This window comes from Anomaloglossus baeobatrachus, chromosome 12, assembly GCF_048569485.1.
Source record: "Anomaloglossus baeobatrachus isolate aAnoBae1 chromosome 12, aAnoBae1.hap1, whole genome shotgun sequence".
Classification (NCBI taxonomy): Eukaryota; Metazoa; Chordata; class Amphibia; order Anura; family Aromobatidae; genus Anomaloglossus; species Anomaloglossus baeobatrachus.
Window position 1 is genome coordinate 95,754,770 of NC_134364.1, and position 17,006 is coordinate 95,771,775.

Here is a 17,006-nt window from a genome sequence, read left to right on the forward strand (position 1 = left end):
GGTCTCCTCCCGAAATGCCGCATGGCATGCTGGAACTTGTAGTTTCTCAGCACTTGAAGGCGTTTTTCAGTTTATAGACAACCACAAATCCTCTATGGAACCTTAAACATAAGTGTGACACCCTGACATCTCCTAGGATTGGATCGAGCAACCAGAGAGTGGACCACAGACCCCCATAACAGAGCGTCATCCACAGATCCCCCATAACAGAGCGTCCTCCACAGATCCCCCATAACAGAGCGTCCTCCACAGACCCCCATAACAGAGCGTCATCCACAGATCCCCCATAACAGCGTCATCCACAGATCCCCCATAACAGAGCGTCCTCCACAGATCCCCCATAACAGAGCGTCCTCCACAGATCTCCCATAACAGAGCGTCCTCCACAGATCCCCCATAACAGAGCGTCCTCCACAGATCCCCCATAACAGAGCGTCCTCCACAGATCCCCCATAACAGTGTCATCCACAGATCCCCCATAACAGAGCGTCCTCCACAGATCCCCCATAACAGAGCGTCCTCCACAGATCTCCCATAACAGAGCGTCCTCCACAGATCCCCCATAACAGAGCGTCCTCCACAGATCCCCCATAACAGCATACCTCCCAACTTTTAAAGAAGGAAAAGAGGGACAAAGTTTGCGGCGCGCGTTAGGCCACGCCCCCTAACCACACCCATTTCACAGTCACGCCCATATCCACTCCCCATCCACACCCATTCAGCACAAACACGCAGGCAGCCGGCGGGCCTCCAGCACGGACACGCAGGCAGCCAGCGGGCCTCCAGCACGGACACGCAGGCAGCCAGCGGGCCTCCAGCACGGACACGCAGGCAGCCGGCGGGCCTCCAGCACGGACACGCAGGCAGCCACAGTGAGGCGGCCGGTCGCCTTCACAGACAGGCGGCCGGCCGCCTTCACAGACAGGCGGCGGGCCGCCCGCACAGAGAGGCGGCCAGCCGCCCGCAGAGAGAGGCGGCCGGCCGCCCGCACAATGAGGCGGCGGGCCGCCCGCACAGACAGGCGGCAGGGGGGCGCCCGCACAGACAGGCGGCAGGGGGGCGCCCGCACAGACAGGCGGCAGGGGGGCGCCCGCACAGACAGGCGGCAGGGGGGCGCCCGCACAGACAGGCGGCGGGGGGGGCGCCCGCACAGACAGGCGGCGGGGGGGCGCCCGCACAGACAGGCGGCAGGGGGGCGCCCGCACAGACAGGCGGCAGGGGGGCGCCCGCACAGACAGGCGGCAGGGGGGCGCCCGCACAGACAGGCGGCAGGGGGGCGCCCGCACAGACAGGCGGCAGGGGGGCGCCCGCACAGACAGGCGGCGGGGGGGCGCCCGCACAGACAGGCGGCAGGGGGGCGCCCGCACAGACAGGCGGCAGGGGGGCGCCCGCACAGACAGGCTCCGGCCGGGGGTGAGGGGGGAGGGAGGGAAATCAGCGCTGGGGAGATTAGTTTACTGTACCAGCAGCAGCACAGGCAGCGCTCCTCTCTATGCCACGTCTACTAGGATGGTAGGAGGGAAAAGCAGGGAGGCGGAGAGAGAGTGGGTGGGCGGAGCCCGGGAGCCGGCCGTCCCGCCCGTGGCAACGGGACAAACAACGTAAAGCGTGAAAGTCCCGCTATATCCGGGACGGTTGGGAGGTATGCAGCATGTTAGAATGTGTACATAAGATCCCGCTGGTGGTGGCCGCAGCTTATAGGCCCCAAATCTGGTGACAGGTTCCCTTTAAAGTGAACCTGTCAGGTGCAATATGCACTCAGAGCCAGGAGCAGTTCTGGGTGTATATTGCTAATCCCTGCCTAACCGTCCCTGTATACACTAGCATAGATAAAGAGATCAAGAACAAATATTTTTAAAGATCTTATATCTTATGCTAATGAGCGCGGGGACTAGTCACAAGGGCGTTACTTCACTTGGCTAGTCGGCTCGCATAGCGTGTTAGCATGTTATTACGCCCCTGTGTGAGTACTAACACACTATGTGAGCCGACTAGCCAAGTGAAGTAACGCCCTTGGGACTAGTCCCCGCGCTAATTAGCATAAGATATAAGCTCTTTAAAAATACTTTTTCTATAGATGCCTTTATCTATGCTAGTGTATACAGGGACGGTTAGGCAGGGAATAGCAATATACACCCAGAACTGCTCCTGGCTCTGAGTGCAGATTGCACCTGACAGGTTCCCTTTAAAGGGAAACTGTCACCAGAAATTTAGCAAAAAAAATAAAAGATTCCCCTCTGCAGCTCCTGGGCTGCATTCTGGAAAGGTTCCTGTTGCTATTGTGCCCACTTTGAGACCTAAAATAATACTTTATGAAGTCTTACCTTTTTGTATGCAAATCTGTTTTTATGGTCACGGGGGCGGGCTGCCTGGCGTCCGTTATTCCCCCTCCTGCCGCTGTACGCCGTCCCCCATTGCTCATTTCCATACATGAGGACGCCTTCCTCATGTAACTGTCCTCCTGAAGTTTTGTGCATGTGTGGCGCCCCTGACCTGGTCAGGCACCACTGAGTACTGCACCCATGCTGGGGACAGTACAATACAGGTAATCCAGATGGCTGACTGGGGTGTGGAACACAGGCGCATAGTGATCAGGCCTCACACATGTACCTAAGAGAGGACCCCTGGGGAACCCAGGAGGGGGCAGAGCCTACGCCTTCACTGGAATAGTGGAGGGGGTGAGAGCTTCCATCTCCTCTCAAGGGGTGTGGTAAGAGAGTCTGGTTGCTAGGTGGCGTAGGCAGACACAAGTGGGGAAGGAAAGAGAGATAGGAGGAGTTAGTTAGAGCTTGGAGCTCGGACTGAGGAGATGTCAGCAGAAAGAGGAGAGATGGAAAAACCCACCAGTGAGTCGGTTAGAGCAGAACTCCATAGGGCTCAGTGAGGAGCAGACCTGTGGGGCTGTTGCTGTCTAACAGCGCCCGCGCAGTGGCTATTGACGGGGGAGAACGGTCAACTAGGAGTGCTGCCTGAAAGCCAGCTTCAGCTAGAGAGTGCACGGAGTGGGAAGTAAGGAGACTTCTAGAGAGCACCAGGCCCAACCGGGCGGCAGATCCCGAAGCGAGGACAGATTCACCTTTCCCTGCTAAACCTGCCGGTGTGGGGCTCTTAAAGCCCACACCACAACACTACAAAAGCCGCAGCCACGTAACCGCAGTGAGGGCCCATAGGTCATAGGAGGCAAGAGGCTGGAGTGGCCTGGTCCGGGGAACAAGCACACGGCAAACAACAAGGGGAGAGAGGCTGCAGCATCTTCCCTGGGTGACCCCCATAGGGACTCAAAGTCGGGGTCACCCCAAACCACCAAGGGCTAAGGAAGGCGAGTCAGTAGTCACCCTCATAAAGTCAGCCTGAAGGATACCTGGTTCCCATCTGGTTCTTCCCAGCTACGCCCGGGCTACTCACCCTGCCATCAAATGTGAGTAAAGCCCTTGAAAGACATTCCTGCCTGTGTGGTTATTCTGCGACTTGTGGTACTACAAACCTACACAGGGCTCTGGGGCTTGCCTCACTCTCAGGGGGCTACTACATCCGACTGCACCCACCATCAGCCCCAGGCGTCCCCTAACCTGCAGTGGCGGTCCCCACTGACCGCAATACTGAGAGTGGCGTCACGATCAAACAAGAAGATTTCCTACCAGTGACGGAGATCCAGCAACGTGGAGTCCCTGAAGGTAATGCACCGACACCGACACAACACCTGTGGGGCTTCACATCTTCTGGCGTCACGAACAGGATAAGGACTAGACCTGTTGAGACAGGTGACCATGTGCCTGGGCGGTCCGCTTGAAAAATTGGAAGCGCCGCCATATTGCCACCATGAAAAGCGCGCTGAAAAACAACAGCAGCCCGCGCTGGAAGAAGTTACCGCCCACGAAGAGGTGTGGCTACCCAGAGATCCCCTGCAGAGTTCTGACCTTGCCAGCTATGAGAGTGGAAGCGTCGAGAGACGGCGGAACAGAAAGGGAGCCACAAGCCTGCTGCTGGGAGAGAAGCTGCTGAAAGAGGCAGAACAGAAGCTGGACAGCTTGCTACAGGAGGCAGCGACGAGGCCACCGCTGGGAGATCGTGCGGAAGACGGCGCAGAAGGAATGGCGTCTGACAGCAGGAACCCAGAACCAGGCTCCGCTGCCTGGTGGTATCGGGAGCTGGCCCAGTTCTGTGATCGACTGGAGACCCGGGTCATAGAGCAGGTCAGAGAAGAGTACGCGGAGTTCCTGGGGATGGCTGCGGCGGTGCGGACCTACGAGGAGGGAGCCGCGCGACGCATGTCAGACCGAGCGGCGACGACGCAGACCCCGATGCTGCCACCGGTGGGTGAGTCAAGTGATGCCCCGGCCAGCGCGAGTGCCCCGACCCCTGCAGCCACGCCCGCGGTCCCCGAAGAGGCGCCCGGCGCGGCGATGCTGGACCAGGCCGCAGCCACGCTAGAAGCAGCCCGCCAAGCCCAGGCCGCTGCAGCGATGCCCCGCCTGTCCCGCAGGGCTCCGACCACCACGGCAGTGCTCATCCGTGCTGCAGGTGTGACGCTGACCCAGGCTGCCACCCTGCTGAACCCAGCCCGCCAAGACTCCAACGCAGCAGCGACGCTCGTCCGCGCCGCAGGTGATATGCTGAACCAGGCCGCAGCCCCGCCGGGTGCGGCCCGCCAAGCTCCGACCACCGCAGCGATGCCCTGCCCGGCCCGCACAGACCAGGCCGCCGCAGCGATGCCCTGCCCGGCCCGCACAGATCAGGCCGCCGCAGCGATGCCCTGCCCGGCCCGCACAGATCAGGCCGCCGCAGCGATGCCCTGCCCGGCCCGCACAGACCAGGCCGCCGCAGCGATGCCCTGCCCGGCCCGCCAAGACCAGGCCGCCGCCATACAGGGCGCGGCCCGCCAAGATAAAAGAGACATACCATTTACCCCGGCCTGCAAGGCCAGAGCTGATACCGCTCCCCAATCCACGGAGGTCTCTGATAGGAAGCCCACGCTGGAGGAAGAATACTGGCAGATGAGGGCTGACATGGAGGCCAAGTTTCCCCAGTGGTTGGTGGATCTGTACCTGCGCCCCCCATGCACCCCTGAGGAGATTCAGGCAACCCCTGCAGCCGCGCCGGAGAGTCCCCCGCCCGGGCCAGCAGAAGAAAGTCCATCCCCAGTCCTGCCACCAGAGGAGTGCCAGGAAGAACTAAGGGGGAGAGGAGGCCAGGAAGCAGAAGGGCTAACTCCGACGCCAGCCGCAGCAGACCCCTACCCAGAGCCGGAGATGCTGCCCTATTCCCGCTGGGAGGAGGAAGACTTGACACCGTCAGCAGACGAAGATCAGCCCAAAGACCTCACCTGGGAGCCTGCAGGCATGAACCCAGCCCGCAAGACACGGCGCAGCAGATCAAAGCGTCCTCCGACACCACAGTCCCCAGAACAGAAAGAGGTTACAGCCAGAGATCTGGAGGAGAAAAGGTGCCTAAGAAGGTCCAAAGCCCAGGCTAGAGGACCCCTTTACAGAGGAATAGTAGAGGACTTCAACCTGAAAAGTGGATACGGCTTCATTGTAGTGAAAGGAATAAAAGAGGGCATATTTGTTAACAGGAGAGATGTTCAAGCCCACCTGCCCAGAGGACATTCCGGCAGAAATTTGAAAATTGGAGAAGCAGTACAGTTCACTCTGCATGAAGGTGAAAGGGGATTGTATGCGCTCGATGTAGCACCATGTCCAAGACAAGAAAGACAAGAAAGACAAGAAAGACAAGAAAGACAAGAAAGACAAGAAAGACAAGACAGAGATAAAGAAACAGATACAGAAAAGGAATCAGATGCAGACCAAGAAAGGAAAGACACAGAACCTATAGATGAGGCAACCACAGATGAAGAAAGAGACAAAGAGCAAGAAAGTCACAGGTGCCAGTGCCCAACATGCCCACGCCCTAGTGAAAAAGAGGAGTAAAGTAAAGGAAAGTAAGAAGAGAAGTTACTGTTTTGACCAGTTTTGAAAAGTTTTGTTTTGCAACGTTTAAGAAATGCGCCCACAAAAACTATTGTGAGAACTAAACTTTAAGGCTATGAACTTGCTATAGCCACAAACTCTCGCAGTGTAAATAGTTACACCAGTGGCACCACCACCAGGGCCAGCCTGTTTAGGGGCTTGGCTCGTCTGCAACCAGGGGGGCCCGTCCGTAGAAAAGGGCCTTGGCTCACCTGCGACCAGAGAGCACGCCTGTTTATGGGGCCTTGGCTCACCACCACAAAGAGGGTACCTGGTCAGCACCAACTGTGGAGGCCGCCTCTGCATCCTGCCAGAAGAGGTTGACGGCGCGGATCCACCAGGCCAGGTATACCCTGAAACCACCAGCCCATGAAAGCCGCCTCTACATCCTGCCAGAAGTGGCTGAAGTCGCGGCCAACGGGAGAGGAAGATTGGAGGAAAGGTCTGGGGAAACGGATGGCCCAGATCTGGTTACCAAAAGGACCGGTGACCTGCCTCCTGAGAGGGTTTTGGGTGGGTTAACGGACTTGTGGGTGGAGGGAGGTGATGTCTGATACCTGGTGCTTTTAAATGTTTTACATGTTTTAATGTTTTATGCATTTTAAAATGTTGTCTTGCAGCCCGAGGACGTGCTGGTGATAACTAAGGGGGAATGTGGCGCCCCTGACCTGGTCAGGCACCACTGAGTACTGCACCCATGCTGGGGACAGTACAATACAGGTAATCCAGATGGCTGACTGGGGTGTGGAACACAGGCGCATAGTGATCAGGCCTCACACATGTACCTAAGAGAGGACCCCTGGGGAACCCAGGAGGGGGCAGAGCCTACGCCTTCACTGGAATAGTGGAGGGGGTGAGAGCTTCCATCTCCTCTCAAGGGGTGTGGTAAGAGAGTCTGGTTGCTAGGTGGCGTAGGCAGACACAAGTGGGGAAGGAAAGAGAGATAGGAGGAGTTAGTTAGAGCTTGGAGCTCGGACTGAGGAGATGTCAGCAGAAAGAGGAGAGATGGAAAAACCCACCAGTGAGTCGGTTAGAGCAGAACTCCATAGGGCTCAGTGAGGAGCAGACCTGTGGGGCTGTTGCTGTCTAACAGCGCCCGCGCAGTGGCTATTGACGGGGGAGAACGGTCAACTAGGAGTGCTGCCTGAAAGCCAGCTTCAGCTAGAGAGTGCACGGAGTGGGAAGTAAGGAGACTTCTAGAGAGCACCAGGCCCAACCGGGCGGCAGATCCCGAAGCGAGGACAGATTCACCTTTCCCTGCTAAACCTGCCGGTGTGGGGCTCTTAAAGCCCACACCACAACACTACAAAAGCCGCAGCCACGTAACCGCAGTGAGGGCCCATAGGTCATAGGAGGCAAGAGGCTGGAGTGGCCTGGTCCGGGGAACAAGCACACGGCAAACAACAAGGGGAGAGAGGCTGCAGCATCTTCCCTGGGTGACCCCCATAGGGACTCAAAGTCGGGGTCACCCCAAACCACCAAGGGCTAAGGAAGGCGAGTCAGTAGTCACCCTCATAAAGTCAGCCTGAAGGATACCTGGTTCCCATCTGGTTCTTCCCAGCTACGCCCGGGCTACTCACCCTGCCATCAAATGTGAGTAAAGCCCTTGAAAGACATTCCTGCCTGTGTGGTTATTCTGCGACTTGTGGTACTACAAACCTACACAGGGCTCTGGGGCTTGCCTCACTCTCAGGGGGCTACTACATCCGACTGCACCCACCATCAGCCCCAGGCGTCCCCTAACCTGCAGTGGCGGTCCCCACTGACCGCAATACTGAGAGTGGCGTCACGATCAAACAAGAAGATTTCCTACCAGTGACGGAGATCCAGCAACGTGGAGTCCCTGAAGGTAATGCACCGACACCGACACAACACCTGTGGGGCTTCACACATGCCCAGTGCCACTCTCGCGGGAGTAAGCACTGTGCAAAGTGTGAACGCTTTTGAGGTGATTGCGCAGGCGCGAGATTATGGGCGGCGCTGTGATTGTCATCAGCAGCGTCATCCAAGTACCCGCCCATAATCTCGTGCCCGCGCTTCTCACTCTGCCTCCACCGTTATGCGCAAGCACTGGCCATATGAACCATGTTACCTATTACCATGGGCGCGAGATTATGGGCGGCGCTGTGATTGTCATCAGCAGCGTCATCCAAGTACCCGCCCATAATCTCGTACCCACGCTTCTCACTCTGCCTCCACCGTTATGCGCAAGCACTGGCCATATGAACCACGTTACCTATTACCATGGGCGCGAGATTATGGGCGGCGCTGTGATTGTCATCAGCAGCGTCATCCAAGTACCCGCCCATAATCTCGTGCCCGCGCTTCTCACTCTGCCTCCACCGTTATGCGCAAGCACTGGCCATATGAACCACGTTACCTATTACCATGGGCGCGAGATTATGGGCGGCGCTGTGATTGTCATCAGCAGCGTCATCCAAGTACCTGCCCATAATCTCGTGCCCGCGCTTCTCACTCTGCCTCCACCGTTATGCGCAAGCACTGGCCATATGAACCACGTTACCTATTACCATGGGCGCGAGATTATGGGCGGCGCTGTGATTGTCATCAGCAAAGTCATCCAAGTACCCGCCCATAATCTCGTGCAAGCGGTAATAGGTAACATGGTTCATATGGCCAGCACTTGCGCATAACGGTGGAGTCAGAGGGAAAAGTGCGGGCACGAGATTATGGGCGGGTACTTGGTTAACGCTGCTGATGACAATCACAGCGCCGCCCATAATCTCGTGCCTGCGCAATCACCTGAAAAAGCGTTCACATGCGCAAAACTTCGGGAGGACAGTTACATGAGGAAGGCGTCCTTGTGTATGTAAATGAGCAATGGGGGACTGCGTAAAGCGGCAGGAGGGGGAATAACGGACGCCAGACAGCCCGCCCCCGTGACCATAAAAACACATTTGCATACAAAAAGGTAAGACTTCATAAAGTATTTTTGTAGGTCTCAAAGGGGGCACAATAACAACAGGAACCTTTCTAGAAGCAGCCCAGGAGCTGCAGAGGGGAATCTTTTATTTTTATTGTGAAATTTCTGCTGACATGTTCCCTTTAACTGGTAGGGGAGCCAGGATAAAGCAGAGCTGAAGCTGTTGGGAAGCTAGGACCCAGCAGCTCCACAGGCAGGAGACCACTGATCGGTAATAGAAGCCTGCAGATGTCACTCTGCATAGGTTATTGTCACTGCTATCTGCAGGAGATAAGTGCTGATTGCACGGTCTCCTCAGCTTCCTGACTCCCCGCGTGTCTGCAGCAGTGAGAAGCCGCACACGGGGAGTCAGAGAACAGCTGCAGAGAAACGCAGGCTCCGGGACTGGGGGGGGTCGGCTCTGGTGCAGGGGGGGGGCTCTGCTGCAGGGGGGGGTCGCTCTGCTGCAGGGGGGTCGCTCTGCTGCAGGGGGTGATTCATACCTCAGCAGCAGTCACAGGAGTAGGTGCGCGCTCGGCTCTGTAATGAATAGAAGGGAGAAACAGCGAGGCGGGGCTACAGTGGGTGGGTGGAGCCGTGACAAACAGCCTCACGGGCGGGACCCGGGATCAAAGGCTCAGAAGAGGGACTGTCCCGCTGTATCCGGGACGGTTGGGAGGTATGCATAACAGAGCGTCCTCCACAGACCCCCATAACAGAGCTTCATCCACAGATCCCCCATAACAGAGCGTCCTCCACAGATCCCCCATAACAGAGCGTCCTCCACAGATCCCCCATAACAGAGCGTCCTCCACAGATCCCCCATAACAGAGCATCATCCATAGATCCCCCATAACAGAGCGTCATCCATAGATCCCCCATAACAGAGCCGCGTCATCCACAGATCCCCCATAACAGTATCATCCACAGATCCCCCATAACAGAGCGTCCTCCACACATCCCCATAACAAAGCGTCCTCCACAGATCCCCCATAACAGAGCATCATTCATAGATCCCCCATAACAGAGCGTCATCCACAGATCCCCCATAACAGAGCATCATCCACAGATCCCTCATAACAGAGCATCCTCCACAGATCCCCTATAAGAGCAGCATCCACAGATCCCCCATAACAGAGTGTCATCCTCAGATCCCCTATAAGAGCAGCATCCACAGATCCCCCATAACAGAGTATCCTCCACAGATCCCCCATAACAGTGTCATCCACAGACCCCCCATAACAGAGCGTCATCCACAGATCCCCATAACAGAGCATCATCCACAGATCCCCCATAACAGAGCATCATCCACAGATCCCCCATAACAGAGCATCATTCACAGATCCCCATAACAGAGCGACCTCCACAGATCCCCCATAACAGAGCATCATCCACAGATCCCCCATAACAGAGCGTCATCCACAGATCCCCCATAACAGAGCGTCCTCCACAGATCCTCCATAACAGAGCGTCATCCACAGATCCCCCATAACAGAGCGTCCTCCACAGATCCCCTATAAGAGCAGCATCCACAGATCCCCCATAACAGCGTCCTCCACAGATCTCCCATAACAGAGCGTCCTCCACAGATCCCCCATCACAGAGCGTCTTCCACAGATCTCCCATAACAGTGTCATCCACCGATCCCCCATAACAGTGTCATCCATAGATCTCCCATAACTGTGTCATCCACATATCCCCATAACAGTGTCATCCACAGATATCCCATAACAGAGCATCGTCCATAGATCCCTCATAACAAAGCACCATCCATGAGGAATATGACATTCATGTGTCAGTCAGCTGTCACTGTTCATTTACACACATCCTGCCCTGTAGCCAGGAATTCCCCAGATCTGGTCACCAAATGGCCAGGTGACAAATCCAATCAACACTAAGGAAGCCAGATAAGCCCCCCTGCTGTCAAGAGTATTTAGTCAGGGATATGGGGGGCATCTATAAGTTTTATAACCACATAGCCACATATTACACATATTGCACTGATATAATCAGAGCTACATCCTATCAGAAGATAATACCACTTATATCCTCTACCAAGAATATATATGATGCTCAGCTTTCATAAAAATTATACTTTATTTATATAAAGACAAATAAAACATATAAACAGACAAAAAGGCACAACAGGGTGGAAAGAACTTCAACTATGACTCCCACGAGTTGGGGGGAGAGAGTAGGTGGGATACACGAGTAATTATTTCCAACTCCTATACATAGTAAAAGAGATCACTTGTCTGTATAGAATTGTAGTGAATGCATATATGCTACATCACCGTCACGTCTCTCAAATGGCCATGCGAAAATGGTCGGGGGTATATCCATATGAGTATACTAATTTAATTGTACTACCAGAGTCAGCCACAAGACATCAGAATGTATTTATCAAAATCACTAAATGCCAAATGGCACACAGGTCTCTATCTGCTCACTATAGAGATCCCCGACCACGCACAGCCAGATGGGCCAGACTAGGTGCCTATGGGTCATATATACATACACTTATACATTTTAGTATGGTTAGCATCAGATAGCTATCGCACCCATGGGCCACAGTAGGGAGCTGAAAGGTAATAATTATCCCCGTGGAGTTCCATAAATGGGCAACTCCCCTTAGGGGTATTAACACACTCTCACTCAAAAAGTTCTTAGATAGAGATGTGTGTAGCTCCTAGTACGAATTACCTGTGGTCCACCGGCCGAGCACACAAGAATCACAGGAAAGTAATAAACATATCAGAGTAGTGAATACATCATTTAGTAGTGCCAAAACCAAACACTAATGTACAGACCTGAGTTGGGAAGATTGCGGTCCCACCTACCACGCCTCACATAAGCAACAGATACAGAAAATTTGTTAAAAATAAGAATTAAAAAGACATCTCTACCAATACAGGAGATCAGTTCACAGGAAGGCGTTAAACCCGAAGCTTTCATTAAGGCCCTTGGGCCACAGTGCCCAACCTATATATCCATCGACTTTCCAAGCGCGCAAGGGTTCTGCCAATGTCCCCACCACGCACATCAGTTTTAATCTGATTGATGGCCTTTATGGTCAATAGTCGAGAATCCGAATTATGGACCTCCTTAAAATGCCGGGGGATCGTATTGAGTTTCTCATTACTAGATGTTTCTTTCGAGTTTTTTATATCTCTGACGTGTTCCCCTACACGGATTTTTAGTTCCCGGGTTGTCATTCCTATATAAAATAGGCCACATGGGCAGGTGGCTTGATATACTACGGCTTTAGGGGAGCAATTCAGGAACATTCTTATTTCATATTCCCTATTGTCCTTAGCGCCCTGAAAGGTTTTTGCCTTACACATATTCCTGCAAACTTTGCATAATCCACATGGGTAGAACCCCATCACACTTGTCCTATGTTGGTTAGATATAGTACCATAATGGCTACGCACAAGGTAATCCTTCATATTCCTGGCACGCCGTGCCGTGACAAGTGGATATTGTGGAATATTGGGCTTCAGTGTTGAATCTGTTTTCAAAATATCCCAATGTTTCTTGAAGATTTCCACAATATCATGCCAGCGGTTATTGTATGTTGTTATAAGGCGGACCGCGTCTTGCTTCTGTTTGTTGGGTTGTACAAAATTGGAATACAACAGAGATTCCCTTGTGCGTTTCCTAGCTCGGTCATATCCATTCTTGATCGCTCTTCTGCTGTAGGAACCTTTGCGCTAGGTCTTCTGCCTGCACCGAGAATGCCTCCTCAGAAGAACAGATCCTCCGAGCTCTAAGGAACTGTGCGATGGGGATGCTTTTAATTGTCGCAGGAAGATGTGATGACTGAGCGTGTAAAAAAACATTAGTCGCTGTTGGTTTCCTATATATCTCAGTTGTTAATCTCCCGTCCTCAGATGTTTGGATTTTAAGGTCCAAAAAATCAATTTCCCTACCAGACCGATATGTTAGGAATATATTGGCAGAATTGTTATTGAGTCGATCAATGAACTCCTTCAGTTCACCGGGGCCTCCGTCCCACAGGAACCAGACGTCATCTATATATCGCATCAAATTGTTGACTTTATGGATACTGACGTCTGGTTCCGTGAGGAATATCTCTCTCTCCCATGCCCCCAAGAAGAGATTAGCATAGGCTGGGGCGCATGCCGCCCCCATAGCAGTACCCTGCTGTTGAATGTAAGTCGCCCCCTTAAATGTAAAAACATTGTGGGTCAGAATGAACTCCAACAATGTTAGGAGGAGTTCGACTAACCCATTCTCCAGATTACTAGTACTTAGAAAATATTTTACAGCTCTAAGCCCGTCACGGTGACTGATAGACGTATAGAGGCTTTCTACGTCAGCAGTCACCATGACGGTACCTGGTTAGAGCACAATATTATCTAGTCTCTTGAGTGCCTCGGTGGTATCCCTAATGTATGATGGGAGAGAGGCAGCCAGTGGCTTCAGATAGTAATCCAGCATCTGGAATACTCTCTCACATAGCCCTTCAAGCCCTGATACTATTGGGCGTCCAGGGGGGCAATCGCTAATTTTTTTGCAACTTGGGTGTAAAATACATGGTTGGCATCTTTGGATGTTTGACAACTAGACAGTCAAATAGTTTTTTTGGGATGATACCATCCCCAAGGGCATGTTCCAAGATATTCACCAGTTCTTGCTGGAACCCTGGCAATGGGTCCATGTACAGTCTCCTATAGCATGTCCTATTATTTAACTGCCTACATTTTCGCATGGCCATTTGAGAGACGTGACGGTGATGTAGCATATATGCATTCACTACAATTCTATACAGACAAGTGATCTTTTTTACTATGTATAGGAGTTGGAAATAATTGCTCGTGTATCCCACCTACTCTCTCCCCCCAACTCGTGGGAGTCATAGTTGAAGTTCTTTCCACCCTGTTGTGCCTTTTTGTCTGTTTATATGTTTTATTTGTCTTTATATAAATAAAGTATCATTTTTATGAAAGCTGAGCATCATATATATTCTTGGTAGAGGATATAAGTGGTATTATTATTTAAGTTTTATAACCAGCTTCAAACGATAATCCTAGCATTTGAGGCTCCTGTGTAAGAGTTACAATATTGGGGAGCATTTCACTCCCACATATAGGGCAGGCATATTTGTGCCTTTATGACGATGAGACGCATATCACACATATTTTCTATTAATAGTGCGATGTGCATATCAGCTCAAGATTAATAACTCTCCAAGGGAAGCCCACAGAGCTATCATGTTTCCTAACTATACATAGATCAAATCATGACTAGAAATATGATGGTCGTATCTTCCACATGGGACACTCCATTACAGAGATATGGGGAAAACTGCGAATTCATAACTTTCTGGAAACTAAAGGCACAACCCATATCAAGCCCAATCTTAGTTCACAAGGTGGGAGGAGACAAGGGGGGGTACGTTGGATCATAAAAATCGGAGTGGACATTTTGTGAGTATTCTACTCTGAGGGATCACGTGCAGTACATGTGTGAGGAGTCCCAGAAAAACCTTTGTCTCCACAATGCCTCCCCTGTGCAAGACAACATCAGGCCAATGCATAAGGAACAAGGTAACTGATCCATCTGTGTATCTGTTTGCAACCATAACTTATCTGTACCTGGACCTCTGACATATAATCTGTAAATCCCATCTTGTATATAGTGTATTATATACTGTGCCCTTAAGGCAAGTAAACATGGATTTTCATCTTGATCTGGTTTTTTTTATCTTGATCCTCGAACCCCCTGTCCGTGAGCTCGGTTTAATATAACATGCTACCTGGCCTGTTTTCTTGCCCGGTATAATCCTGCTAGCGGACCAGGCTTATATCTAATGAAGAACTGGTGGTAGACTACTGGACTGGACTTGCAGAATACTGATTCACTGGGGCTAGTGGAAAGGTTCTGGCAACAGCAAGTTCTGTCTCCCTCCTCATGTTGTTATGATTCAGTGACCGAGGAGGATCACAAAAAATGCGGAAACCCAAAAAGTAACCAGAGTGGCTGGAACCTTAACGGACTGCAGGCCTAATACTGAAACACAACTAGAAGTAGCCGTGGGGTGAGCCTACGATGACCTAGTTGCCACAACACAGCTGGAGAACTAAATATTCTTACAGAGAAAAATATAAGAAAAGCTAATGTGCCTCGTAGCAATCCCCAAAGATAGAGATAGCCCTCCACATGTAAAGACTATGGTGATATAGGAAAACACAATACATAGCTAGAAAGCAGATTCAGCAAAGATAAGGCCAAAACTATCTGTATAGGAAAGGATAAGAAAGAGTACTGTCTGAAGCCATAAAAACCCTGATAAATCTCAGCACGCCTGATAAGAAAAAGCCCTGAGCCCACACAGGCTCTCCCCCACTATATCAGTACTCTGGTGTTACTGGGATCCAAAAAACACTAATATAGATGAGGGACCGAATTTAATACCAAGCATGACAAAACACAATACATAGCAAAACATGGAGCTAGGTATACTGACACTCCCAGCAGGGAATGATCCAACTCCACCAAGAACTCCACACAGGCAAAATCAGGAATCAAGCATTTGTATAAAAACAGAAAAAACTACAAGAAAGTGGAAACAGTAAGCAGAGGTACAAAGACCAACTTATCTGAGAGGAGTTCTGGTAGAGAGAAGAGCTGGTTTCAGAATGTCCTTAGCACACAGGAGATACATTGAGCACCGGCAAGGAAATGGAAAAAACTACTCACTTATATAGGCCCAATCTGAATGACCTGATTGCCAGTCCTCCACAGGTGTCTGGCTCCCATTCAACAAGTCAACTGCACCACCAGCACTGACCACAAGAGGGAGTCTCAAACTGGAAAATGTATTCACAACAGTACCCCCCCTTTGAGGAGGGGTCACTGAACCCTCACCGGAACCCCCGGGAGGATAAGCTCGATGAAAAGCACGGATCAAGTGATCAGCATGTATGTTGGAAGCAACCACCCAAGATTTATCCTACTGACCATAACCTTTCCACTTGACCAGATACTGGAGCTTCAGTCTAGCAATACGGGAATCCAAAATTTGTTCCACTACATATGCCAGATCCCCTTCAACCAACACAGGATCAGGAGGCGCAGTTATGGGCACTACCGGTTCAACATATTTTTTCAGCAAAGACTTATGAAAGACATTGTGAATCTTGAAAGTCTCTGGAAGAGCCAAACGGAAAGAAACAGGATTAATAATCTCAGAAATTTTATAAGGTCCAATAAACCTTGGCTTAAATTTCGGAGAAGAAACTTTCATAGGAACATGTCTGGAAGACAACCAGACCAAGTCCCCTACCTCAAACCGAGGACCCACAGTCCTACGTCAGTTGGCAAACCATTGGGCATTTTCCTGGGAGTGGGACAGTTTATCCACCACTTGATCCCAAATATACTTCATTTTCTCTACTGCAGAATCAACACCCGAGCAGGCTGGAGCTTCCATCTGCCCCCCAAAAAAACGAGGATGAAACCTGAAATTGCAAAAAAAGGAGACATCAAAGTGGCCGAACTAGCTCCATTATTAAGAGCAAACTCAACCAAGGACAAAAAGGAAACCCAGTCATCCTGATCAGCCGACACAAAACATCGCAAATAGGTTTCCAAAGTCTGATTTGTCCTTTCAGACTGTCCCATTGGTCTGAGGATGAAACGCAGAGGAGAAGGACAACTCAACTCCTAGCCTAGAACAGAAAGCTCTCCAAAATCTAGACACAAACTGGACTCCCCTATCAGACACAACATTCTCAAAAATACCATGAAAACGATCCCACCTGATAAGAAACAAAGGCACCAACTCCGAAGCTGATAGCAACATAGGCTATGTGCGCACAGTGCGTTTTTGCGAGTTTTTCGGGTGCGTTTTTGGCCTCAAAACTGCATGACTTTGCTTCCCCAGCAAAGTCTATGAGTTTTCATTTTTGCTGTCCGCAGACAACTGTTTTTTTAAGCTGCATTTTTGAGCTTGGAAAAAAAAATGGACATGTCAATTCTTTCCTGCGTTTTTCTGCGTTTTCCGCCCATTCAATGCATTGGAAAAACGCAGCAAAACGCAGAGTTCAAAAACGCAGCAAAATGCAGCCAAAAACGCACCAAATCGCGGT